This window comes from Enhydra lutris, unplaced genomic scaffold (genome assembly GCF_002288905.1).
Source record: "Enhydra lutris kenyoni isolate GAN:26980312 unplaced genomic scaffold, ASM228890v2 scaffoldscaffold78, whole genome shotgun sequence".
In the NCBI taxonomy this organism is placed as follows: domain Eukaryota; kingdom Metazoa; phylum Chordata; class Mammalia; order Carnivora; family Mustelidae; genus Enhydra; species Enhydra lutris.
The window spans coordinates 3,870,942-3,888,560 of NW_019154162.1; positions in this window are offsets into that span (position 1 = coordinate 3,870,942).

Sequence of the window (17,619 nt, forward strand, 5' to 3'; positions counted from 1 at the left end):
GCGTCCAGCCCTCCCCAGCGCCTGGTATCTCTGGGTTCCTCCCTAATGCCAGGTCCCAGAGCCCCTCCCTGATTGCCTAATACCACAGGGTACCACGCCCTGTCTTGCCTTCAGCTGCCCCTCCCAGCACCTGGGGCTCTGCCCTCCAGGTTCAGACTGGCCCCAGGTGAAACCACTGGCTTCCTTCCCTCCGGGCACCCCCAAGCTCCCTTTCAGAGCCAGGTACACCATCAGCCATCGTGGGTGTTGATACCAACAGACACCAGTGAAGAATTAGTCATCTCCATCCTTCTGGCTTATGACGCCCCTCAGCCCAGTGTGCTGCAGCTCCTTTCACAGCTGGTTCCCGCAAGTCTACTCAAAGGGATGACATTCTTTCTTCATCTGAAGGTCTGGTTCTGCATCAGAGGTCAGCCTGTCTGGAGCTGCACTGGAGAAGGTTCCATGTCCTGAGAGACGGCAGTGCCACTGACCCCTCGGCCCCTCCAGACTGCTGTGGTTGCTCAGACCTGTCTCAGAGAGTGGAGTTCCCTGTGCCCTCAAACACTGGCTGCCCTACTGTGGCCAAGCGGGGTGGCTCTGGCCAGGCTCAGCCACGAACACTGGAGTTGGCCGGAACTGGTGCCTGACCCTCTTGGTCTGGCTCACTGAACAGAAGACAGGATTGTGTTGGACACCAGTGGGGCAAGGCATGTGAAAGCCACTGGAAATAGAAAGCCTTGGCCCCCACTGCTGCCTGTGAGAGGCCCAGCGCCACACCTGCCCCAGTAGACTGTAGAGCCAGCAGCCCCTTGAGAATGGAGGGTGCCCAAACACACCAGAAGGCAGTTACTCTCAGGGAGACCGACTCTGAGATGGTGGCCCCATATTATGAGTCCTCACCTCTAATTTTGGAGTTCATTCTGATCAGACTCTCATGAGGCAGCTGCTCCATCAGCCTTGAGCATGGCAGAGGGGCCATGCCCAGAGAACTTGGGTAGTTTTCTGTCACCACTGGAAACACAGTGTATCTTCTGGAGCCCCTAAGACCACCCTTCCCCTGCCACTCCCTGGCCCTCCACCGCCATCCTTAAGAACCAGCCTGTCTGGCGCCTGGGTGGCTCAGTTGGTTGGGCAACTGCCTTCTGCTTGGTCATAATCCTGGAGTCCTGGGATCCGGTCCCGCATCAGGCTCCCTGCTCAGTGGGGAGTCTGCTTCTCCCCCTGACCCTCTCTACTCTTATTCTCTCTCTCTCTCTCAAGTGAATAAATAAAATATTTTTAAAAAAAAAGAAAAAGAAAAAGAACCAGCCTATCATGTCCTCTGCCCTGAAAGTTATTCATGCCAAAGTAAGAAACACTAAAAGATGTTACCTGCCCCCTCAACCCTTGAGGTTGTTGCCTCAAACTTCAAGAAATTTGTGGAGGGATTTCTTTTCTCTTTTTTTTTTTTTTTTTTTGAAGATTTTATTTATTTATTTGACAGAGGGACAGCAAGAAAGGGAACACAGTAAGAAAGCAGGGTGAGTGGGAGAGGGAGAAACAGGCTTCCCACCAACCAGGGACCCCAATGCAGGGCTTGATCCCAGGACCCTGGGATTATGACCTGAGCCGAAACCAGACACGTGATGACTGAGCCACCCAGGCACCCCTGTGGAGGGATTTCTGAGCAGAGAAACTTCACTGCCTGGTTGGCTTGGCCAGGGTTCTGCCGTGCAATGGACCTGCCACCTACTGTAGATTCCCTTAGAACCTGGTGCCCTATTTTGCCAAGCCCTCACTTACAAATCTAGTCTCACAGCACTGCCTCTTACATAACCCTGCTGCCTTTAAACCTCGTAGCCTGAGGAGGACTAGAAGTGGGATATCCCAGCCACAGTGAGTCTATCTAGTGTCTCAGTCTAGGTTTCTGAATGCCAGTCTTTACCAAAAGGGACTGGGGCTGTTGCAGAAGTACAAAAGACTGGGGCATCGTACATGTGTGGAAAGGACACCAGAGTCAGCGTCAGGGGGTTAATTAGGGCCAAATCTGGAACGTGTGGAACATGAAAGCGATGATAATAAAGGATTATCTCCCACATAATCATTCATGAGGCACAGTGTTCTAAACTTAAATGAGGAAGAAGGAAAAGCCCTCCCTTTCAGAAAAATGCCAACAACCAACAGTTGTGAAAGCAAGGACAGACTCAAAACATTCACAATGGATATTCAGACCACTGATAACAAGCCTGGTGAGGAGCACAGTGCTTCCACTCAAAGTCTCTCCCCTCAAGTAATTATTTAGAGAAAACAGCCCTTTCAGAGTGGAGATGGCTGGCAAACACCTTCAGAAAACAAAACAGCTCACAGTCCTGCCACCCAGGCTTATAGAAGTCACCTGCTGAAATGCCTCTGAAGAGTGACCTATGCCCCCATGCACTCAGCAGCTTGTGCTGAGCGTCAGGCGGCTTCTGCAAGCTTAGAGCCGGAATATAGCTGAATCCAGCGCAGGTATGCACTACTACAGGAATTACTGGCCAAAAAAGTACTTTCAACTAAAAAAAATACCTATTTCCTCTGGGCGACCACCTGCCACTGAGGTGAGGCTTGGCTGTGAATTTCTGCCAAGGTATGTCCGTCCACTCAGGCAAGTTTCTTAACCTCTCTGAGCTTCAGTCATTCATCTTTTGAATGAGCCAGCAGTTCCACACCTAGAGAGACGAAAACACATCTATAGAAATGCTTGTACATATACGTTTGGTGCTACCTTTTTCGTAATAGCCCCCAAATGGAAACAGCCCAAATATTCATTAGCTGGACTAATGAAGGACCAAAACAATGATAACATTTCAAAAGCATTATGGTAAGTGAAAGAAGACTTTCACCAAAGGACTACATATGGCATTATTCCATTTCACGTTGGTGGTATGGTGGTTAGCATAGCTGCCTTCCATTTCAATGAAAGTCTAGGAAAGGTAAAACTCTAGTGTCAGTGTGGTTGCCAGGGGCCGAGGGAAGAGGACAGGCTGCAGAGGGGTGATGGAAATGTTCTAGGTCATGAACACCACGATGCTGGCTACAACATGGTATCCATTTGTCAAAATATCACATTGTACAGGTAAAAATGGTACATTTTATTATGTGTAAATTAAGCCTAATAAAACTGATGAAAAAATAATACCAACGCTATAGTATCATTGTGAAGGTTAATAGGATGATCTATATGCAGTGCCAAGTTCATTGCCTGACCACAAAAGGAGTCCTAAAATAATATCTGTTACCATGTACACTGTCTTGGGCACAAGCAGGACAAGTGCATAGGCAAGAGGCCCTCCCAGGGGAGCCACCCTCTCAAGATATTCGGCAGCTAAACTGGTAATGCAAGGTGGAATGAGAAACGCAAAGGTTCGAGAGGAGATGGCACGAGACCCACACAGGAGGCTGTCTCCACCACTGGGGCACCAAGAGCAGCAGAAGGCCCTCCCACCCCGAGGAAATGGGCATACACCCCTATCTGAGGTGCCTCCTTCTGCCATGCTCCTGCCTCAACGTCAGGAAGTCCTGTTCAGCTACCGCCGCCCTTACCATCCCGTCTGTGGCCACCACCCACACCTTCTGCACCTCTCTCCCACCCCGCCCTGCGCAGCCTTGTCCCATTTGTCGCCCAGGCAGAACTCCACATTCACCCTGAGGAATCTGCCTCTGCAGTCTGCCTTCACTCTGATCTGGAAGCTCTTCCCTTGAGGATCAAACCTACTGCTCCAGGAGAAGCTGCAGGGAAGGCGGCCAGGACAGAGGGCAAAAGTAAGGGGAAGACAGCAGTGTAAGAAATAGGCCTCACTGTTACAGCGAGAGACTGGGTTGTATTTATATATGTTATGTCTTGTTGCTTGGCAACCAGGTCTCAGCCCAAGTACTGGCTGGGGAGGAGGGGGTCTCTTTGTTGGAGCTGCTCAGGGTGACTCATCGCTATACACTCTGGCCCCCCCAGGATTAGGTTAATAGTCGCATCATTTCAGGCTAGGTGCAGGCTGCAGGGCTTTGCTTGCTGTGGAATCCCAGCATGGAGAAACGCCAGCTTCTGGAAGAACACAGGCTGAATACAGTCAGACCACCAGCTGGGTAGCCTTGGGCGAGTAACTTAACCTCTCTGACCTTGACCTCCTCATCTTTAAAAGATTATGAGAGTGACTCCTCACTGGGGTTTACAACAGACCTCAAACACATTAACTCATCCACACTTACCCCTGTCTCCCGCATCGGGCAATGAGGAAATTATACATAAGCCAAGGCAAAGTTAACCAACTTTCCTAAAGTCACCTAATTTGTATGTGGAAGAGGAACTTTCGAAACCAGGTCTCTGCAGGACAGTGCACTGTATGTCTTTTCACTGTTAACACCCCACCTTGTGTTCCAACCGAGGGACTCAGGGACTGAGTTCTGGGGCGCAGGCTGGTGTGATTCTCTAGGGCAGTCCCTTAGGTTAGAGGGTCTGAGAACTTTCTCTGATGTCAGCGCCATGTCTTTAGAAAAGTGTGCATGGTCTCTGCACTCGGGCGGGGCAGGGGGTACAAAGCTGCCTTCATGCCTCAGCTGGCCTGCTCTTGCTGTCAGCTGTTCCCTGCAAACTCTAGCTCCCTTTTTCTCGACCTGGGTCACCTCCTAAGGTGGCCTCCATGAGCTGCAGTGTCAGATTTTGGCCACCAGCTTCCCATGACTACAGGAATCATTGTAAAGGATGCAAATCTGGCCAGGTCACTCCCCTTCTCAGAGCATGTCACAGGCCCCCATTGTCCATAGGATGAAGTTTAAACTCCATGGGGTGGCAGGCAAAGAAGCCCTCCACCATGGAGCCTCTATGTCTCCAACCCCTTCTTGTCCTTCCCTTCACTTCACTCTCAGGGCCCCAAATCCTCAGTCTGCCCCACTCCTACCCTGTACATCTCTTACCGCAAGGTCCTCTCTGGGGGCTTGTCTGTGGGCTTCCCAAGGACACTGAGAGCACCCTGAGGGCAAGACACACTTTCATCCTACAAGCCTGCCTCTGCGTAGTACTTTCTCATAGCTTTTGCTGAGTAAGTCATGAAGGGACAGATGAATGACAAAACATTTACTTTATTTCAAAGAGCCTATGGCCTCCAACGTGAGGCATTTGGGCTTATTGAATAAGGCCAGAAAGTCCTGGTTCAAGACCCTTAGCCCAATTTCATCTGACTCTTCACACTTTCAAAACATCTACTCTCATTATCCAGACCTATTTCTCCCCCAGTAGCTATACAAATGTAGCATTGTTTGAAAGGTCATAAGTAAAAAGGTCCTCTTGAAAAGCCATAGCATTTAGGGCACTCAGTTCCCTTCTTAGGACCTCAGTTACCCTGTTTGCACAATAAGAGGTTGGCCTGGAGGGGTGTTTTTCAAACTGCAGGTTTGGATCCATTCATTAGTATGTTGTGGAATCAAACTAGCTGAAAATAACCTGCCTGGAATAGAAAACAGCTTGTGGATATCGGTTTAAGTTGAATTTATGTGTCTACATGTTAGAACATGTTATAAGATGTACTTTTTGTGGTGGGTGACAAGCAGCGGAGTTTGAAAGCCACACTCCCTCTCAGCCCCAAGGATTTCAGCATTTGAAACTACAAAGACCCGTCTGCGTTGGGTAAACTCCACTACACTGGTCCATCAGCGCCCCTTTCATTGTTCTTCCATTTCAGAAAAGGAAACAATGAACACAGACACTGTTAAAGACAAAAATGAAAAGTGATCCTCTCCCTCCCAACTCCAGGTGCCGGGTGCATACCCCAGGTGCATACCCCTGCTGTCGCCCTAGTGCTCCTTGATTTTTTTTTTTTTGTTTTTTTTTAATTTTTTCAAGATGTATTTATTTATTTTATTATTTTTTAAAAGATTTTATTTATTTATTTGACACAGAGAGAGAGATCACAAGTAGGCAGAGAGGGGGGGGGAAGCAGGCTCCCCGCTGAGCAGAGAGCCCGATGGGGGGCTCGATCCCCTGAGATCATGATCTGAGCTGAAGGCAGAGGCTTAACCCACTGAACCACTCAGGCACCCCTAAGATGTATTTATTTATTTTAGAGAGGGGAGAGGGTCAGATGGAGAGGGAGAGACTCTCCAGCAGACTCCCTGGTGAGTATAGAGCCCGACACAGGGTTTGATCACAGGACACTGAGATCATGACCTGAGCCAAAATCAAGAGTTGGATGTTCAACCAAATTAGTCACCCAGGCACCTCTCCTTGTTTTTTTAAATTGAAGTACAGTTCATACATAATGGGACTTTAGTTTCAGATGTACAAAATAGTGATTCTGTAAGTCTGTATATGCTCACAAGCATAGCTCCCATCTGTCACCATACAATGCGTGACAGTGCCATTGGTGATATGCACTATGCTGTACCTTTTATTCCCATGACTTACTCATTCCATAACTGGAAATCTGTATCTCCCACCCCCTTCACCCATTTTGCCCACCCCACCCCACAACAACCATCAGTTTGTTTCCTGTATTTATGGGTCTATTTCTGCTTTTTCTTTGTTTGTTTGTTTGTTTGTTTATTCCACACATAAGTAAAATCATATGGTATTTCTTTCTCTAACGTACTTCACTTAGCATAATACCCTCTAGATCCATCCACGTTGTCACCAATGGCAAGATTTCATTCTTTTTATGGCTGACTAATATTCCATTGTATATATGTAATATATCTTCTTTATCCATTCATCTATCAACGGGCAGTTGGGTTGCTTCTGTATCTTGTCCATTGTCAATAGTGCTAAAATAAAGATAGGGATGCATGTATCTTTTCTAATTAGTGTTTTTGTTTCTTTGGGTAAATATCAAAGTAGTGGGTATTTGGATCATATGGTACTGGATCTTATGATAATCCTGTTTTTAATTGTTTTAGGAAAATCCATTCTGTTTTCTACAATGACTACACCAGTTTACATTCCTACCACCACCAGGGTCCCCTTTCTTCTATATCCTCACCAACATTTGTTATTTCTCGTGTTTTTGAGTCTTGTGTTTTGAGTTTTTGAGCCATTCTGGTATGAGGTGATAGCTTATTGTGGTTTTGATTTGCATTTCCCTAATGATCAGTGATTTGGAGCACCGTTTCATGTGTCTGTTGATCACCTGTATTTTTGTTTGGAGAAATGTCTGTTCAAGTCCTCTGTACATTTTTAAATCAGATTATTTGGGTTTTTATGGTGTGTTTGTTTGTTTGTTTGTTTTTTCCTTCCAGTGTTGAGTTCTGTAAGTTCTTCATATACTTTGAATATTAATCCTTTATTGGATAGATCATTTACAATATCTTCTCCCATTCAGTAGGCTGCCTTTTCTTGTTTTATTGATGGCTTCTTTCTGAATCCTTCCTTTTATTTGCATGGAGGCCATGCTTCCCACAGGTACTCCCAGCCAAGGATTGAACAGTCACACTGCCCTCTCTGCCTTGGCTCACTCTGCTCTGCCCACTCTCTCTCCACTGTTTGTGTCCCCACCTCTCACCACCTCCCTCAGCCCTGCACAGCTTGCCCTTTTCCTTCCCAAGCTGTTCCGAAGGCCAATCCAGTTTTGCATTTTCATTTAACCAAATTAAATCTGATTTGTGCCTAGATCCTAATTCCTAAATACCATTTTCCAATAAAACAAGCCAGGGCTCCTAGAGAAATGACTGATTCCAGGGCTAGGGCAGGGAAAATACCAGAGAAGCCTGGGTCATCTTGTGCCACACAGTAAGGAAGTGCTCCAGGAATGATGGAGGCATGTCAAGGAGCACAGAAGCCAACTTAGGGGAGCTCCCAACTGCCAAATCTGTTACAATTTGAGCAAAAAAGAAGAGTAATGGATTAGAACCCAGAGAATGAAATATCTAAGAGACCATCCATAAAGATGTAAAAACAATGGACTAAGTAAATAAATGGGGGAAAGAGTTCCTTTTTACAGTAGATTTCCCATTAATGTAGAAAGAATAGTGGAAATAGAAAAATCACTATTTGGTAAAAACCACAGCAATAACTGTTGCAAACAAGGATCATCAAGGGATTCTACAATTAGTGGGAAAAAGTATGAGAGAACAGGATATTTATATATTCATAAAGCATCTCCCCACAGAATGTTTATTAATGACAAAGGAAAACAGATGGCTTTACAGTGGAGAAACCTCCGAGAGACCACTTTTACCAGGTGATCAAAATTACTATGAGCAGTTTAGACACATCAGCACCACCTGATAGGGCATCCGGAGAAGGGCGCATCACTTCTGTGGTATTCTTGCCAAAAATGCATAACTTCAATAGAGGAAGGAGAAAACAGGGAGCTCTATTCCTACAGTATAACTGGCCCAAGTGTTGCAGTGGCACAGAGAGACTGAGGAACTATCCCAGGTGGGAGCTAAAGGGGACAGGACAACTAAATGCCATGTGGGATTCCGAATGGGATCCTGGACCAGAAACAGGATGCTGGTGAGACGTTTGGCAAAATCCAAATAAGGCTAGTAGATGAATGAACAGTGTTATATCATTGTTAATCCCCTGGCTTTGGTCCTCCTGTGGCAAACATTAGGGGAAATCTGAGCAGAGGGTGCTATACTGGAAACTTTTTTGTAAGTCTAAAAAGACTGCATGTTGGTAGACAGTCTACAGGATGGCAACTAACTTCCTTTAAAAAAGAAATATTTATTTGACAGAGAGAGCAAGCAGAAGCAGGGGGACTTGGCAGGCAGAAGCAGGGGGACTGGCAGACAGAGAGAAGAAGGATCCTTGCTGAGCAGAGAGCCCTGGGGGGTTGGGGGGCTTGATCCCAAGACCCCGAGATCCTGACCTGAGTGGAAAGCAGACACTTAACCGACTGAGCCACCCAGGCACCCCTGAAGTGGCAACTAACTTCCAAAAGGAATTCTGACTTATCAGTTGTTAGCACCGCCCACCTTGGGGAATGTTAAGCATTCTAAAGCATCATTCGCTCCCAGAGAGAAATGCTGGGGTGGAGGAGGGGTGGGGGTGGGTTGAAGAGGTCTGCAGGGAGGGAGCAGGGAGAAAGGAGTGGGAGGAAGGTAGAATGCATGAACTTATTGCAGGCCCAGGATGGTTACTTGTGTTCCAGATACCTTTCTATAGGCTCAAAATGTTTTTAAATAAAAAATATGAAGTAATATGTATGTGACAGAATTCACAGCATTTAAGTAGAGTGAAGAGTAAATCCTCTTCCTATCCCCAATCCCTCCTGTCCTCCCCACCCTAGGGGAGTGCTTACCAAGATTCAATGCACCCACAGGGTAGAAACAAACAGGTATGCAGATTTATTGCTCTTGCAGGTTGAGGGCTTTGTCTTAGGTCAAGGGTGAAAGGGAGAGTCAAGAAGACTGAGAGGCAGGAAGCCTCTGCCAACAGGTGAAGCAGGCCCTTTTCTGCTGTTGTGCTTTGTACTGAAAAAGAGAAAAGACAGATATATGTCTGGATACCATCAAACATGTTTTTCATATTGCTGGTTGCAACCCATTAGCAGTTCATACAATCAATTTCATGTTTCATGATCATCATTTCCAAAAAACAGAAAAGGAATAGATACTGGCAAGAGGGCATCACATGTAATAGGGGTAAATAGTTTTGTGAAACTTTGCTGCAATGTAAAATGTATTTCTTACTGGGGGTTGAGGTTTAAAAAAAAACAATAAAGTTTCAAAAACACTGCCTTAAGCAACAACTGGCATCAGGCCAGAACCTGGATCACCAGGATGGTTTGCCTTGGGGTGCAGGTGATGGGGCTTGTCACGTTCCCGGGAGCAACAAGGCAATAAATGTGCAGACTTGACTTCCTTGAAACCATGTGGAAGGACTAGATGGTTAATGGGTAACCAGGAGCAACAACCACTTAGCTGGGAGTGAGTATTTGGTCCCATGGGCCCCCAGCACACCACACGGAGGTGGGGGGGGTTCCCAAAGATGGTGTTGGGACAAACCTGGGTCCCCAGGCTGCAGTGAGTAGCTCCCTGCCCCAGAGTGGAGGAAGTTCAGCCACGACAGAGGGTGGCCTGGGGTGCAAGTAAGGAGGGCTCTACTGCGTGATGACAAAACCTTGGGTAAGGGTTAGCAGAGCTGGAATGGCTCCCCAGGGTGGAAAGCCCCCATCAGGCCTGACGCCCGGCATCCCATCCCCCTCCACAGGCCGTGCTCTCCCAAAAAGAATTGCCTCCTTAACAGCCAGGGACTTGAGCACCCCCTGGAATGTGGGCAGCAAACCTGGAAAGGTACAGGTAGTAAACACTTTAGGCTTTGGGGGCCATACAGTCTCGCATAATTGCTCAACTCTGCTGTTCTGCAAAGCAGTAATGGACAGAAATTACAAATGAGCATTAGTGTTCCAAAAAAACTCCTCCTGGACGCTGAAATTTGAATTGTAAATAATTTTCATTTGTTACAAAATGTTCGTCTCTTTGTATTTTCCAAGTTACAAAATTTGAAAGCTATTCTCAGCTCCTCAGCTGAACAAAAACAGAAGACAAGCCAAATTTGCCCTGCAGGCCAAAGGTTTGGAACCCTTACTTTGGACCTTGCCCTTCCTCCCCACTCCTCCCCACTCCTCCCCATCTCCCTCCCTCCTGCCTCCCCCGCCTGTCCATTACTCCTCCGCCTGTCCATTACTCCTCCTTCCCTCCTTCCTTTTCCCCTCCCTTTTCTCTTCCCCTCTTTTCTCCACTCTTTCTTCCAGGGCCCATTCTCCCCTCCCTCCCTCCACCCCCGTCTCTCCTAGCTGACCCCTCCTCCTCCTCCTCCTCCTCCCCTCCCTCTCAGCCCCCGCCCCCGCTCCGCGTCCCTGTGCCTCGCCCAGACGCGGCGGTCCCGCGCAGTCAGGGGGCGCTGACTCACAGGCTGACTCAGCGGGAGGCGAGCTGCCAGCAGACGCCCGCGGGGGGCGGCGGGGCGCCGGGAGTGCTGGCGATGGTGTCGGAGGCCCTGCTCAGGACGGGAGCGCACGCCCAGCCGCAGGAGCGGCCCTTCCGGCTTCCGACCTCCGCGGAGCGGGACAGAGGACCGCCTGGAGGACGCGGGGCGCGAGGGGCGGCCAGAGGGAGACCCAGCTCTGCAGGTCCGTTTGGGCCGCTCACCTGCCGGAGAGGCCCCAGTGCCGCGCTCCGCCTTGCTCGTCGCACGTCCTCTCTCTGAACTCCAAGCACCACCACCGCCACCCCCGGCCCCGTCCTCCTTCGCCTCCACGCGCCAGCCGAGGCCCACCTCCTCCAGGAAGCCTTCTCAGAAGACCTCCTCCGGGCTGGGTTACCTGGGGGAGGCTACGTGCTGGCACCTTCGGTATTGCTCTCTGCCGGCCTGTTTTGGGTCTGGTTTCATCACCAGACTGTGGGCCCCTTGAGAACAGCGGCCAGGTCTTCGTGGGCTCTGCATCCCTTGGCTTAAACAGAGCCGAGGCAGAGGAGGAGGAGGTGGGACAAATATTCGCGTGACCAACTTTAGAGATCCAGCCTGGGACACAGCCATGCCAGACTCCCAAAACCCATAATAATATGTTAAAAATTACACACATACATGTGTATGTGTTGCTTTAACCTAGAAATATGAAAAGGTTTATTTGAAATCATGTCAGAATTATATCATTAAATATGAAAAATAGGTGTTTATTGAAAATTCTATATTCTGTATTATTTACTTTTGTGTTACATAAATGCTATTATTTAAACAGAACATTAAGATTAGTAATGAACAAATAATTAGTAGGACTACTTTGTGAGAAAGAAATATAAAAATAGGTAATGTTTCTGTTCTCTGGTACTGCAATTTATTTTAACTCATTGGATACTTAAAATTTGTATTAAGATACATACATGTAGGGACGCCTGGGTGGCTCAGTTGGTTAAGCAGCTGCCTTCAGCTCGGGTCATGATCCCGGCGTCCTGGGATCGAGTCCCGCATCGGGCTCCTTGTTCTGTGGGGAGCCTGCTTCTCCCTCTGCCTCTGCCTGCCATTCTGTCTGCCTGTGCTCGCTCGCTCTCTCTCTCTCTCTCTGACAAATAAATAAATAAAATCTTTTAAAAAAAAAAGATACATACATGTAAAAGGCTACATATGGTATGATTCCATGACATTCAGCAAAAAGCAGAAGTATGGAGACAGTAAAAAAAAAAATATATATATATATATATATATATATATCAGTAGTTGCCAGGGTTGTTGGGGCAGGGATGGGAGGCAGGAATAAATGAAGCACAGATGAATTTAGGGCAGTGGAAATCCTCTGTATGACACGGTAAAGATGGATGGTGTCCATCCATGTGTCCATACCCACAGAATGTACCACATCAGGGGCAAACCCAAATGTAAACTACGGGCTTTGGCTAATTATGATGTGTTAATGTAGGTTCATCAGTTTTAACAAATGTACACTCTGTTGGGGATGTTGATGATGGGGAGTCTATACGTGTGGGGGTACAGTGTTGGGGGTATATGGGAAATCTCTGTACACTCCCCTCAATTTTTTGTGAACCTAAAACTGCTCTACAAAAATAAAGTCTTTAAAAAATAAGATACAGGGGCGCCTGGGTGGCTCAGTGGGTTAAGCCGCTGCCTTCGGCTCAGGTCATGATCTCAGGGTCCTGGGATCGAGCCCCGCGTCGGGCTCTCTGCTCAGCAGGGAGCCTGCTTCCTCCTCTCTCTCTGCCTGCCTCTCTGCCTGCTTGTGATCTCTCTCTGTCAAATAAATAAAATCTTTAAAAAAAAAAAAGATACATACATGTAAGACTTTCTAAGAGAATGTAAATACAGTAGGGCTAATTAAACATAGTACCAATATTTAATAAAAAAAAATGACATTTCTGTCATTGATGCAGAGGAGATTTTTACCTCTCTGTTTCCTTGCCTGTAGCCTTTAGGAAACCTTCTTTGATGTAGTGAAGAAACTAAATATGGCCAAACATAAAATTCTTTGACTTGCAGTCCTGCTCTTATTAAGTCCACATTACACTAATTCCTGCTGTCAGTCCAATGCAATGGCATCAAGCTAATGATTCTCTCAACAAAATTATTTGAACATGGAATACTTAGGATCTTACTAACAACAGCAGGTTTTTAGACTTGTAGGGATTAGCTTCCCGCTCTCCAAAAAGGCCCATCCTCTTTGTAGCGATAGGCTGGTTTTGGTAGAACAGCTTTTTGTTAGCTCCTTTCCATCAGTAAATTCAACATCTAAACTTTCATCCTTTGTAAACATTTTGAAGCACACTGGGTGTCATAAAGCGCTCTCTCTTTCTCTCTCTATCGTATTTATATGTATCTCAGAGAAAATGGCTTTAAAGCACAGAGGTATTTGAACTCGTGATATCAAATTTGAATCACAGATAAGTTCCAGTCTCAGTAAAGAAGTGAGAAAGTCCTGTTTAAATCGGTTGTCCCTCTTCTGGTGACATTTTGTTTTATGTCACCAGTCAATTTTTATTACATGGGTTTTTGTTATTTCCTACACAGAACAATGAACAACTCAGGTGCCATCAGATCGTCCTTTTTCAGGATCCTTCTGGTCTCTTCAAAGATCATCAGTTTTGGAAGAACCATTCGTAGATGTCCATTAGAATGCAATCCTTGTCTCCCTTCTCATTCTCAATATTATTTTCAAATTATACTACACTTTGAAAATATGATTTGATGATAGCCTAACTTTTTACCATCTCTTCTACGGCTGGCAAGGACGACAGCCTCTTGGAGGCACATGTCTAAAGGAGACAGTCTCCTTCTATTTCTAGAACATCAAATAGCTCATTGGGGTCTCTTGCACGTTTTGAGGAAACTGAGAAATGACCAAACCTGTCATTGGGAAGGCCTCAGTCTCACAGGAAGCAAACCAAACCCCTTGGGCCATGGGTATACAAGGTGTGCAGGACACTTAGCAGGTAAGATCTTTTCGTTTTCTTTGGTAAGTGTTCATAGACTGATAAGAATTTGCAAAAATTTACACTTGCACTTTTAAGTGCAAGTGCAGATGGGTGAACAAAGGCTCCTTTGTATTTGTATATCATCAATACTTTAGAAATTTTTTCTGAAGTTTCATTAAAATCCTCACAGAGGGACACCTGGGTGGCTCAGTGGGTTAAGCCTCTGCCTTCGGCTCAGGTCATGATCTTAGGGTCCTGGGATTGAGCCCTGCATTGGGATCTCTGCTCAGCGGGGAACCTGCTTCCCCTCTCTCTCTCTGCCTGCCTCTCTGCCTAGTTGTGATCTCTGTCTGTCAAATGAATAAATAAAATCTAAAAATAAATAAATAAAATCCTCACAGAAATCAAAAAGACCATTTGGAGCTCCACTTTTCAAATCAAAGTGCTTGAGAGGCGGGAGAACATTTCTTTATTGCCATGAATGGACTCAGCCCTTGGCAACCTGTAGAAAGCGTGATTGTTGGTAGGATCTGACAGAACCAGCTCTACACACTATAAAGGGCCAACACATCTGTTATCAAAATTTCACCTTCGGTCCACCTAGAAGATATTTCAGGTACAGCGTATGATTGAGGACATGTAACTTTCTCAGTGTCAGAGCAATCAAAGGAGCAATACATTCACCCATCCGGTAGGCCCACGCTAATTCAGCGGCCACTATCTTCAACTGAGAACTGGTGTCAAAAAAAACCAAAAAAACAAAAAACATTTTGATTAAGTTAGAAGTACTGGCCTGTTTCCTTGAGTACCTGTGGGAATCAGTTTCTTCATGTGCTTTTACATTTCTTTGCCCCCCTCCCCCCAGCCTCCCCCACTCCATGCCAAATCCCCAATTTTTCTCTGCATATGGTCCAGGATCCCCTTTTTGATGATTTATCGCCCTAACACCATTGTATGTGTTATCTAGCTGCCACCGAAATAACACAGTCGTTTAGCTTTCTAAATGACCATAGCATCTGGTGCACGCTGGCATTGGTATTGTGATCATGCTCGCGTTCATCATCTGAACTTTTAAAAAAACATGGTCACAATATTTATCATGTTAAAAATTAAACTAGTACTGTCTAGATACAAAGCACAATGGTGAATCCACAGGCAAAGTGGATGTTCCGTCCTCCAGACGACAGCACACTTAAGTCTTCAGGTGGTGTAATGACGGATGATGAGTGATCACAAACTGCCCATCACGGCTGTCATCGTCAGCAACAGGGATTAGGGAAAGTCCTGGGTCCATTTGGTACTAAAACCAGTGTTGCTTTCAGCCCCTCTTTTGGGGCTCACCTTTGTGTTTTGTACCTTTCCCCTAAAAACTGGGAGTTTTCTCATCCCAGGGTAGAGTTTACCAGACGTGCTTTAAGGGCTAAAATCAGAATAGTCCCAGACAAACTTGGAGGGTCAGTTACCCCAGCACATGCTTGTGGAATCAAGAAATAAGTTGAAGGGGCACCTGGGTGGCTCAGTGGGTTAGGCCGCTGCCTTCGGCTCAGGTCGTGATCTCAGGGTCCTGGGATCGAGTCCCGCATCGGGCTCTCTGCTCAGCGGGGAGCCTACTTCCCTCTCTCTCTCTCTCTCTGCCTGCCTCTCTGTCTACTTGTGATCTCTCTCTGTCAAATAAATAGACAAAGTCTTTAAAAAAAAAAAAAGAAATAAGTTGAAGATAAGTACTGTATGATCTCACTTACATGTAGAACCAAAAAATCTATGAGTTCATTATAGATCCAAAAACAGATTAGTAGGGACGCCTGGGTCATCTGCCTTCTGCTCAGGTCATGATCCCAGGGGGATCGAGTCGTGCATCAGGCTCCTTGCTCAGTGTGGAGCCTGGTTCTCCCTCTCCCTGTTCCCCTTGCTTGTACTCTCTCTCTCTCTCTGTCCCTCTCTCTCTGACAAATAAATAAATAAAATCCTTAAAAAACAGACAAAAAAATTAGTGGTTACCAGAGGTGGGGGGCGTGAGGGGAGGAGGTCAAAGGGTACAAGCTTCCAGTTAGAGATAAGTTCTGGGGATGTAAGGTGCAGCATGGTAACTGTAGCTAATCATTCTGTATTGTATTTATGAAAGTCATGCAGACAGTATATTGAAAAAATTCTCATCTCAAGAAAAAAAATGTAACTATGTGAGGTGATGGATACCAACTATACTTTTTGTGGTAATCATTTTGCAATATATACATATATTAAAGCATATTGTATGCCTTTATCTAATATAATGTTATATGTTAGTTTTATCTCAATAAAACTGAAAAAGTAAGTCTCAGTATAAAACTATCAGTTGTATTTCTATATACTAGCAACACATAATTGTAATTAAAATATGTAAAATGCCATTTACAATAGCATTTTTAAAAAACATAAAATAAGTAGGGATAAATTTAACAAAATATGTTCAAGATCTATATACTAAGAACTACCAAACATTGGGGAGACAAGTTAACAAAGACCTAAATGGGAATTCCAGGCTAACAGTTCAGAAGACCAACCAGTAAGATGTCTCTTCTCTCCAGATTGTTCCATAGAATCGACTCAGTCCCATTCAAAATCCCAGCAAGATTTTTTTTGTTTTGTTTTAAAGAAATTGACAAGCTGAATCTAAAATGTGTATAAAAATGCAAAGGATCTGGGCACCTGGGTGGCTCAGTCATTAAGCATCTGCCTTCAGCTCAGGTCACAATCCCGGAGTCCTTGGGATCCAGACAGTATTGGGTTCCCTGCTCACCGGGGAATTTGATTCTCTCTTTCCCTATGCCCTACACCCCACTCTTGTGCGCTCTTTCTCTCTCTCTCCCAAATAAATAAAATCTTTTTTAAAAAACCCTCAATTTTAGGGGCGCCTGGGTAGCTCAGTTGGTTAAGTGTCTGCCTTCAGGTTGAGTCGTGGTCTCGGGGTCATGGGATTGGGTCCCACATTGGGGTCCCTTCAGGGAGCCTGCTTCTCCGTCTGCTGCTCCCCCTGCTTGTGCGCGCGTGCGCTCTCTCTCTCTCAAATAAATAAATAAAATCTTTTTTTAAAAAAACTCCTCAATTTAAAAAAATAGACCAAATATTGAAACAGACACATCACCAAAGAGGGTATATGAATGGCAAATAAGCACACGAAAAGATGTCTAACATCATTAGTGATTGGGGAAATGAAATGAGATCCTACCACGCACCTATTAAGATAGCCCAAAATAACAAAATGAAACAAAAACACTAACCACGCAAGTGCTGGTGCGGATGAAGAATGACTGGACCACTCATATTTTGCTTGTGGGAATGCAAAATGGTACAGCCACTTTACATAAGTTTGTTTTTGTTTTTTAATAAAAGTAAATGTACTGGCCACATGACTCAGCAGTCCCATTCCTGGAGACTCGCCCAAGAGAAATGAAAACATATCCACACAAAGACCTGTACGTTAATGTTCCAGAAGCTTTATTCAATAATAGCCAAGAAGTGGTGAATGGGTAACCAATTGTGGTACATCCATATAATGGAAACTACTCAGCTATAGAAACTACTGATACGTACATCCACGTGAAGGAATCTCAGAAACTCTGGTGAGTGATAGAAGCCAATCCTAAAAGGCTCCATGCTGTAGGATTCCATTTATATGCCATTCTAGAAGAAGCAACAGAAACCACATCAGTGGTTGCCAGGGTGGCGGTGGGGCACCGGGGAACTTTTGAGGGTGACAGAAATGTCCCATAGTCATAATCGTGGTGG